Source organism: Mustela putorius, unplaced genomic scaffold, assembly GCF_011764305.1.
Source record: "Mustela putorius furo isolate JIRA1106 unplaced genomic scaffold, ASM1176430v1.1 tig00001009_pilon_pilon_pilon, whole genome shotgun sequence".
Classification (NCBI taxonomy): domain Eukaryota; kingdom Metazoa; phylum Chordata; class Mammalia; order Carnivora; family Mustelidae; genus Mustela; species Mustela putorius.
The window spans coordinates 2153212-2164477 of NW_025421529.1; positions in this window are offsets into that span (position 1 = coordinate 2153212).

The window sequence follows — 11266 nt, forward strand, 5'->3', positions numbered from 1 at the left end:
GACTCAAATGTTCCTTCATGCTTTTTACACTTATTTAGCTATTTAAGCCCTAATATCAAATATCAGTGATATGGAATTGGCCTTCTTATTATCCATGACTTACAGAAGAGGAAACAGAGACAGATGTGTTCAGCAAATTACCATATTCTAGAATGGAGCAGAGCTGATTTTGAATCCAGGAAATGGAATTTAGAATCTTCATCCTTTACTGGAACAGATTCTAATTCCATGACAGGAAAGGAAATGCTGCTTCAGCCCAATCATTGATTCCTCTCAAAAGCCAACTTCCTAAGCTCCTGCTCAAACTTCAAAGGCACCCAGTGGAGCTCCAGAATAACCAATTAATAGTATTTGGAGACTATCCCTTATATGTGGAATACTTTATCCAGTCTTTATCCAAAAGACAAACCTCATTCATTGTGATGTTCCTGAGATGATTTTGAGTAGATAAATAATGTAGGAACAATAGAATATTACTAAAGCAACATACACATAAAATCACCCCCCCACACTTCCCTCTCTCCTTCTCTCAACTGGGGATGGTATTTAAGAAATGAGTATCTGGGGTGCCTGGGTGGCTCCATCAGTTAACTGTCTGTCTTAGGCTCAGGTCATGATGCTGGAGTTCTGGGATTGCGCCCTGTGTGGGTTTCCTGCTCAGCTGGGACCCCATTTCTCCCTTGCCGTCTACCCCTCCCCCGATGCACTCTCATTCACACACGTCCTCTTCCTCTCTCAAATAAGTGAAATCTTTAAAAAGAAAGAAATACGGGTATATTTTTTTCTTTTAAAACATTATATAGTGTTTGAGGAAAAAAATATCACATTATCCAACAGACAATAAAACTTGAAGGCAATAATTCACATGTATGTGCAGAAACATCGATCCCATTTAAACACCAAGAATGAATCACAATCCAAGGAGAGCCTAACCCACAACTCTTGCAGATTAGTGTCGAGGAAGAGACATAAAAAAATCTTGGGCTACAGCTCCAATCTCCCTCTTCACAATCCCTTAGCCAACAAGACACAACTATGAGATCTCAGAAAGTTCTTCACCTTCTTCAGAGTTTTCTAATCTAAAATAGTAATAAACAACATTGTTTATTTTACAGGTGAGTTTTAAGATTGTTTTTTAAATAACGAAAGAACGTCAATCAGTGTGAAAATCTGTATGTATGTGACATAAAGGCTATGTCTCATATGATCAGGTAATGGCAAAATAAGCCCATGAGACTAGAAAAGGAATTTCTTTTTTTTAAAAAAAGATTTTATTTATTTATTTGACAGACAGAGATCACAAGTAGGCAGAGAGGCAGACAGAGAGAGAGAGAGAGAGGGGGAAAGCAGGCTCCCTGCTGAGCAGAGAGCTTGATGTGGGGCTCGATCCCAGGACCCTGGGATCATGACCTGACCTGAAAGCAGAGGCTTAACCCACTGAGCCACCCAGGCGCCCCTAGAAAAGGAAGGTCTGAAGAAAAAAAAATTTTTTCTAGTGAGAGGAAAGTACCTTTAAGTATATTCAGACATACTTTGGAAATATGATAATTTTTTTAAAGATTTCATTTATTTATTTGACAGAAAGAGACATCACAAGTAGGCAGAGAGGCAGGTAGAGAGAGAGCAGAGAGCCTGATGCGGGGCTCGATCCCAGGACTCTGAGACGATGATCTGAGCTGAAAGCAGAGGCTTTAACCCACTAAGCCACTCAGGCACCCCCAAAATACAATGATTAAAATAGGATCACTGACAAGGAATTTGAATGGGGTCACTGTGGATCCCTAATTCACTACTTTCACAAAAAAAATTTAAATCAAACAGCTAGTATATAAGGAAGAATGACAGTTGTTCTCTTTTTTTTCCCCCTGATTATCTTGGATTTAGTCAGTTCTCACAAAACAAGTTGCAATTCTCAAAAGCTCTGAGGCAAAATACAAATCAATTTGATAGCATATTATAAAAAATCTTTAAGAACTACTACTAACAACACCTAAGAAATAATCACAATAATAGAAGAAATCAACATGATGATGGACAGGGTACCTTGTTTACCATTTTTTTCAAGAAACTGGAGTGAAAACATGTAATGAGAAATAGGTAAGGACTTAAAGAAACAGTGCACAAGAAAATAAGTTATTTACAAAACTGTGATTTGAAACATTAAGGTTTTAAAATATAAATATAAGGTTATTTGCTTTTTAGATAGGTTAGTATTTGAACACGTGTTATATACAGAGCTGGGAAAGTATGGGGAAATAAGCCCATTAAATTTTGATAAGAATTAAATGGGGATAATATCTTTGGAAGGTTAAAGATCATTAATTAAAAATTTTTATCTGGGGGGCGCCTGGTGGCTCAGTGGGTTGAGCTGCTGCCTTCTGCTCAGGTCATGATCTCAGGGTCCTGGGATCGAGTCCCGCATTGGGCTCTCTGCTCAGCGGGGAGCCTGCTTCCTCCTCTCTCTCTGCCTGCCTTTCTGCCTATTTGTAATCTCTGTCAAATAAATAAAAAATCTTTAAAAAAAATTTTTATCTGGACATTGTTGACATTGTCCATGTCATTTTAACAATAGAAACACCTATCTTCTATAAAATTTAAAATTAATTAGTCCGCTCCCCCTGTCTATCTCTTCCTTTACCCCTTCCTCCATTCATGCACTCCCTCTCTTTCTCTAAAATAAGTAAATAAATCTTAAAAAAATACCGCTCTATATATTATATTAAAATAGAAACACTATCTGAAAGCATACCCTGAACCGTTAAAGAGGCCTACTTCCAGAGAGTGTGATGGATTTTTTTTTAAAGATTTTATTTGTTTATTTGACAGACAGAGATCACAGGCAGGCAGAGAGGCAGGCAGAGAGAGGAGGAAGCAGGCTTCCTGTTGAGCAGAAAGCCCGATGCAGGGCTCCATCCCAGGACCCTGAGATCATGACCTGAGTCGAAGGCAGAGGCTTTAACCCACTGAGCCACCCAGATACCCTGAGTGTGATGGATTTTAAAGACTTTGATTTTTACATGATCTATTCTTTATTAATTAGTAATACATAATCATGTATTGGGAAATCAAAAAGGATATATGTAGATCTTGGATGTCAGCCCTTTGACTCTAGTGTCATTTGTGAATATCTTCTCCATTTCTGTGGGTTGTCTCTTTGTTTTGTGGACTGTTTCCAAGAATATGAAAACAAACAAACAAACCAAAACAAAACAAAAACCAAAGGGGCTCTTACATTGTAAAAATTAATAAATGAATGAATGAATGAAAAAAATATATATATACACATAAATAAAATAAAATATTTACAGCAAGAGGAAAAGGAGATTTGATATTCAGGAAATTCCCCTATGGATGATTTTTTCCCCTGAATCTGTTAATATGTCTTTTTAACTTTGACATTCCTTTTTTACAGAAATCATTGTTCCATTAATTAACAAACTAAAAAGGACATAAACGTAGGAAGAAAGATAGAAAATAAGGAGGCAAATAAGACTGAAACAAATTTCCAATCACTCTAATAATGTCAGTGTTTTTCATCAAACAGCTGCACAAGCTTCTCACCGTAAAATTATGAATCCTCTGAAATAACAGAAAAGTAAGACTGGGGAGCTCAAAATAATCCAAATACAATGAAAGGGCCTGAGTTTGCCTTTCAGGATAATTTGAATTCCAGTCTCCTTCTGAACTGTTTCCACAGCTCCCACGTGGAGGTAAAAAAGACCCTAGGGGAAGGTGTGGGAGACAGTGAGGAGACACCGTTAATGTCATAGCTCATCTCCCAGCTCCTTGTCTTGTCTTGTGTTTGGGATGAGGGGAGTCCCTTGTCCCACCACTGGAGTTCTGGGAGGGCTGATGCAGGAGCCCTGCGGCTTGCAAAGGCTCTCTCCATGGGGGAACCTGGTGTCTCACGAAGAACATGGAATACAGTCATTTTCTGAATGATTCTGGGGAAGTCACACCTATTTTTTCCCTTAAATTCAAACTTTGGAAAGAATGTGATCATTTTTTTTCCTTGTGTGGAGATCCTTCTCAGCACACTAGCTCAGCATTAACAACCTCCCAACACACGTTTCACATGTTAGAAGGACTCTCTAGAGCCACTGTGACTGTCTTCATACTTGACCTTATTGGACACCCGCCCCTGCAGAAAGCATATCTTACTGTGTGTCATGCAAATTTGCCACCACTTTCCTGGTGTTGGAGAGATTGGGCAATACCGTTATTTTACCTTTCATACATGGACACAACTTAGTAGCTCAAAGGATAGACAATTAATTGCCTCATGTGGCATTTCAACTTTGCCCTCCCTGGAAGCACATCCTCTCCATTGCTCAAAGCTGGAGAAGAAAGGCAGCATCAGATGCTTAACTGGAAAGACCTGACCTCTCCCCACCCATGCAGGTGGCGACTCGTGGAAAGGTCAGGACATCAACCTAGTGACTGATGACTCGGTTTTTCAGACCTAGTTTTGTGTGGAATTGGAGCTAAAAGAGCCTCGTGCCTGCAGAACTGAGATTATTGCTTTGCAAAAGAACAGATTTTTGTGTTTTGGGGTGTGTATTCTGGCAGGGTATGGAAAGGTATAACATGTTTCTCCCTATAGGTGCTGGTTGAACTCTGGGAATGCCATTGCACCTAAATGCACCATCCTACTGCAGAAACACCCACCTTTCAAACACAAGTCAAAGAAACCTACTGCCTTTCAGTTCTGGAGGGCAGGTGGCCATGTGATCCAGAAGTTTAGCTTGTTTTACAAGTATTTTTAATCTTAAAGACATTTAAACTCACAAGAACTGTGGCCCCAATGGTGGATGATAAGGAATTCGATCGATGTATTGAGGAGGGGATGGGGCAGGCCCATCTCCAGGCAAGGGCTGACATCACCCCAGCTCCCTCCAAGAAATTGGGAATATTATTTCCTTTTCTTTCTTTTTCTCAAAAGGAAACCCACATCTCAGATCTTGTTTTCTCAAGTTTTCCTGACTGCCTTCCTTATTAACACTGATTCCAACATAAAAAAAAAAAAAAGGAACTCACATGTTTGTTTCTTCATATTTTGCCTTGTTAGCACTTTTACTTGCTTTCCTTTTTTTTTTTTTTTTAAAGATTTTTTACTTACTTGAGAGAGGGAGCTAGTGAGAGAGGGAACACAAGCAGGGTGAAGGGCAGAGGGAGAAGCAGGCTTTCTGCTAAGCAGGGAGCCTGATACGGGGCTCGATTCCAAGATCTGGGATCATGACCTGAGCCGAAGGCAGACATTTAACCGACTGAGCCATTCAGGTGACCACGTGTTATCCTTTAAAGTGATTTTGCTTTGGTAGATGGTTTTTTTTTTTTTTTTTTTTTTTTTTTTTTTTTTTTTTTTTTTTTTTTTTTTTTTTTTTTTTCCTATTGTAGTTAAAGAACATGAGTTGTGAAGTCTGGGTTTGTGTGCAGCTTTTGTCTTGATCTGTTGGCCATAACCCATAAGCTTTCCAACAGCAAGAACAATGCTCCTCATTTCCTACTTTTCTGTTCCTTTGGTTCATTCCATACATCTTTTCCTCCTTTTTTTTTTTTTTTTTAACAAACCAAAAGAAAAGTACAGATTCATAAGTGGAGTCCCTAAATCCAGAGATATACTCACCATTTTTACTTGTATGTACTGGATGTCACTAAAAGTCAAGCAGAAGGTGCAGATCTAGGTGGAGGGTCCCAGGGGATTGTGCAGTGTCCTCTCCCTGACTGTGCATTCACACGGCTGTTCTAGGCAGGGGTAATTCCAGACATGGGAGGAAAGGAAGGCACCTCTCCTGGGCTTGCCGTACCCCTATAAATGCAATGGACCACAATGTTTGTGCAGAGAGCCAGGAGGGCAGTGCAGATGGCTGTTCTGAGGAGAGACGGGAGGGGTTTTAATGGTGGTCCTGATTAATCAACAGCCCAGTGCTCTGGGGAACCTGTAAGCCCACAGGGGTCATTAGTACATGCACGGAGCTGTGCTGTAGGCATGCATGACATTGAACTATTCAATCCCCTGTAGGGTCTAGACTCAAATGAGGACCAGGAGAATTTGTCCCTTGATATAAAAGGGATTTATTCCTTCGTGTAACTAAATCTGGGGACTCAGTGTGTTGTTCTTTAAACATAAACACTGATGGGCCCTTTGCTACCATCAATATTGCCCCCCAATTTCCCCCCAATCCCCAAATTTCCCAAAGTTGCTCCCAATTTTGTGTGTCTAAAAAACAAATGAGGCATAATCAGTCCCACACAACCTGGAATAGGATCATGCTTTATCTATTCCTACTTATTCTTCCTTTTTTTTTTCTTTCCTCCTTAATCTATGGAAAATATAGCAAAAGTATTTTGACTTTTTTTTTTACTAAAACTGTAATGTATGATAAGAAGACAGCATTATCTAGTAAATAATAGTAAAAATAGTAGTAAATAGTAAATAATTACTTATTATAATAAATAGTAAGTAAATAGTAAGAAATATAAATAATAGTAAAAGTAGTAGAAATAGTAAATAATTACTTATTATAATAATAGTAAATAAATAGGAAGAAATATAAATAATAGTAGAAATAGTAAAAAAATGACACAGGTGCATTGATTAAGAACTATTTTGTTGTTGATTTAAGGAGGTAATTGAGTGAAGTCATTCGTTCCATTCATTTATTTGTTTTTGGACCTGAAGGGAGGATGTCAGCATATACTGATCTGTACTACATCATGTTAAAACTAGAGGAACATTAAGCAGGCATCATAAGCCCCTAATTTTATTAGATTATGTGCCTATGAGCATGTTTTTAAAAGCTTTTGGAGAAGCCAGTATGACTTCAGGTAGCTAGTTTATTTTTTTTTAATAATGATAAAGTGAATAAATTGAAATTGAGTCCAGGCAATCAGCCTCGTGATATCAGAGAATCATCTGCCCCATTTGAGTCAATCAGCAAGGGGATTAGAGGGATGGTTTGGGTGCTTCTGCATTCATACAGCTACAGAATCAGGGGATGAGGAGGATATCCCATATAAAGTAAGAGGTGTGACATGCAGGTTGGTGGACTGTACCCTCTCTGTATCAGACCACCTTTCCTGTGTAAGAGGAGCAGTGTTGGACCCCAGCATAACCCAGGAAACCCACGTGCTTGAGGGGCAGACAGGTTTAAGGAATCCCAGTGTTCCCAATGTCTCTGCCCTTGGAAACATGCAGACTTGAGATCACCACCCTAAATTTGCTGAGTGCTCTCTCCCCACTAACCCGGGTCTTGGACTCCCTGCTTCCACCCCATCCTGCATATGACTCTCCTACCTCTTCCCCTTATTCTGTGCCTTCTTAACACCTTGGAATCATGGCCTTACTTCCATAACTCACCTGAAAAAAGCCATCCCCCAACACTTAGGGACATTACCCGCTTTGGTCTTCGACTTGCCAGGCTTCTGTTAATCCGTAAACAGACCTCTTCCCATGATTTCCACGATTTAGTCTTCTATGTCACTGATTGTCTCATCTACCTCATTCAACCTAGTGGTCAGGGCCTCCATTTTTCACTTCATCTCAGTAATGACATTGTTAACTTCTGCATGATTATATCTTAGTTCTATTATTTCTGCACTGAGGGATTCTCCCGTTTCTTTTGTTCCTTTTTCAGCCCCAGACTGTTATCTTCACAAAGATTGTTCTGAATTCCAGCTCCAACGTCTTACATCCTGATTGATTAAATCTATGGCAGGGAGTATTACCTCTGGTTCTTTCTTCGGTTGTGAATTTCTCCTTCTAGTTGTTTTGTTCAGAGAAGAAAGGAGGAAGGAAAGAGAATGGGGTGGGGGAGGAGAGGAAAAAAAAAAAAACACATAAATCAGCCCAGACAGCAATACTTCTATCCACAGCTACCATGTCTTCAGGAAACAATTCTGGTGCATGCTGATTTATCTCTGGCCATTGCCTAAGATCCAAAACTCCAAGTTTGAAAAAGCCTGGTTATATGGGTTTACCCACTGCTGTTGCAAGTGGGGAGGCTCCAGGCTTGCCCAGCACAATCCAGTCCCCAAAAGTCTTCACACAGTGCACACACGGAGGTCAGAGTTCATTGTAATACTCAGCAAAAACCTGCAGCCAGGGTATCAGCCATGTGTCCCTGACTCAGTCCCCTCCTGCCCCGTGTCCCAGAAAAGCTGCTGCAGAGGCCTGAATCTGTGTGGTAGACAGCAAAGCAGTGTCCAGGCTAGTGGTGATCTACTCCATTCTCTGCTCTGTGCCTAGCTAGTCCCAGAAATCAGCTTCTTCAAGCACACACAGAGGTTCAGGCCTGCTTTGGCTCACACCAAAAAGTAAGAGGTTTTCTGGCTCTCTGCATGCCCTTCTGACCCCACCATGGAGCTCCACTCCATGCCTCCCCAGCTGTTACTGGTCTCTAGAGAAGACAAACAATGCTCTTCAGCTCCCAGAAAGGGGAGAGATCTCCCCCTGAGCAACCCAGGGATCTGCTCGCCAGGATGTACTCAGAGTCACAGACCAGGGCAGTCTTTCCCATGTTCTCCCTCTTCCTGGCTTGGCTCCATGAACCCAGCTTCCTTCCATTCCCAGACCCACAGCTTCCTGTCCCCCAGTTCATGGCTCTGAACCTTCCTCCTGCCAAATTCAGTCATTCTGAATGTGCACATTGTTTCTCTACTCCTCTGATCTTCTTCCTAGTTGTTCAAAATAGTTGAAGGTTGTATTCAGAGGACAGGGCAAGTTCAGGGTCCCCCTACTCCCTGCCATTTTGGAAACTACTAGCTCCAACTGACCCTTCTAATCAAGTTTCTCTATACCCAAAAATTGATTCTATGCATTGAGAATGTCATTGCTCAGTGGTTGTGCAGTTATAAATAATAGTGATGATAATGACAATAATAATAATATATAACATTCTGAAAAACACTTTTAGACCATTAAATTCTGTCCCGTGAAAGTCAATAATGCATTTATTCAACAAATATGCATTAAGTGATAACTACATTCAAACCAATAGTATTTGAGGGGCTTGAGATATGTAGAAAATATTGTTATCAATAGACAAAGATCCCTTCCGTCAGAGAGCTCACATTCTACCAAGAAAAGGCAAAACAAACAAACAAAAGCAAACCCATTAAATAAGATAACAATATAGTAGAATGCATCTAGAAATCATTAAGTGTAATATTGGGGTGAAAAATCCTCCATTGGGCCTAGTAAAAAGGATGGGGAGAGTGGGCTCTGAGTAGATCCCGAGGTGGTTCAGACTGTGTAGTTTTTTTTTTTTTTTAATATATCTCTGTCATTTGACAGAGAGAGAGAGATCACAAGTAGGCAGAGAGGCAGGCAGACAGAGAGGGGGAAGCAGGCTCCCTGCTGAGCAGAGAGCTCGATGTGGGGCTCCACTCCAGGACCCTGAGATTATGACCTAAGCTGAAGGCAGAGGCTTGACCCACTGAGCCACCCAGGTGCCCTATGTTAACTTTGTCTAGGAACTATCATTCTCTGTTCATGCCTTGGACATGGTGGAAGGTCTGAGAGTGTGCCATGGAGTCCTTCTGTGTGTTGAGCTCCAGTGGATGGGTGGGACCTCCTGGGGAAACATGCTTTCAGAGCAGCGACTATGTCCCTCTTGAAGCCCATAGACAAGGGTCCCTACTTCTCTGAGGGTATGTTCTCTGTATGGCCTCCTCTCATGGACCCCTCGCATTACAACGATATGGGTAGGTGTTATGCTTGATAAATTGCCAGCTCCTGGTTAATCCCTGAGGATGGGGAAGTGTGAATGGAAACCCAGGGCATGAGCCTCTTCTCCACTTAGACCATGCATGGAAGAGGCCTCAGGTATGTGTGGTCTATAAAATATCAACAGGAGGCATAAATAATACATTAGTATTACCTCCATCTGGAGAAGAGAGATGAAGAGAGGACTTGCTTGCTTATGATCAAACAGAATGCATCACACATGAATGCACAGAAATCTGTTTAATACAAGGACTCATCAATAAAGTATGTAGAGCCATCTGGAAATAGAGTTTATGAGATTGGTCCATTAAAATTATTATACTTTAGGATAGCCCTCCAAATGTAAAAGGACTGTCAAGACAAAGAAAAATGTTTGAAAACTCTAGGAAGAAAACTATGTTAATGATGTTATTGGAAAGTAAATGAAAGATTTTAGTCAAAGAGATCATTTAGGAAGAGAAAAATATGTTAAAGTTCAAGGTGGAGTTAAAGTGGTGGATTAAAATGTTGGCAGATTATTATCAAAGTCATGTTAACTAAAATTTCCCATTAATTAACAACTGTATGGTACTTAAAGATTTAGCATTGAAGTATTTTACCCCCTGTCTGGCAATTATTAGACAGAGATGTATAGAAACATAGCAGCAAAGTTAGCCCTCAATGACTTAATTTTTTTATTTTTTTTTTTTAGGAAGAAGAGTACACTTTAAAATAAGTCAAACAGGAAACAACATGTGTTGGAGAGGATGTGGAGAAAGGGGAACCCTCTTCCACTGTTGGTGGGAATGCAAGTTGGTGCAGCCTCTTTGGAAAACAGTGTGAAGATTCCTCAAGAAATTAAAAATAGAGCTTCCCTATGACCCTGCAATTGCACTCCTGGGTATTTATCCCAAAGATACAGATGTCATGAAAAGAAGGGCCATCTGTACCCCAATGTTTATAGCAGCAATGGCCATGGTCACCAAACTATGGAAATAACCAAGATGCCCTTCAACGGACGAATGGATAGGGAAGATGTGGTCCATATACACTATGGAGTATTATTCCTCCATCAGAAAGGATGAATATCCAACTTTTGTAGCAACATGGACGGGACTGGAAGAGATTATGCTGAGTGAAATAAGTCAAGCAGAGAGAGTCAATTATCATATGGTTTCACTTATTTGTGGAGCATAATAAATAGCATGGAGGACATGGGGAGTTAGAGAGGAGAAGGGAGTTGGGGTAAATTGGAAGGGGAGGTGAATCATGAGAGACTATGGACTCTGAAAAACAATCTGAGGGGTTTGAAGTGGCGTGGGGTGGGAGGTTGGGGTACCAGGTGGTGGGTATTATAGAGGGTACGGATTGCATGGAGCACTGGGTGTGGTGAAAAAATAATGAATACTGCTTTTCTGAAAATAAACAAATTAATTAAAAAAATAAGTCAAATATTATTATCCATTCACCATCATCATCTTTATCTTGTATTTAAGTAGATAAGTCTAATTAAGAACAGTCATATCAATCATGATCGTAAGTATTTGCCAGAGCATTGAA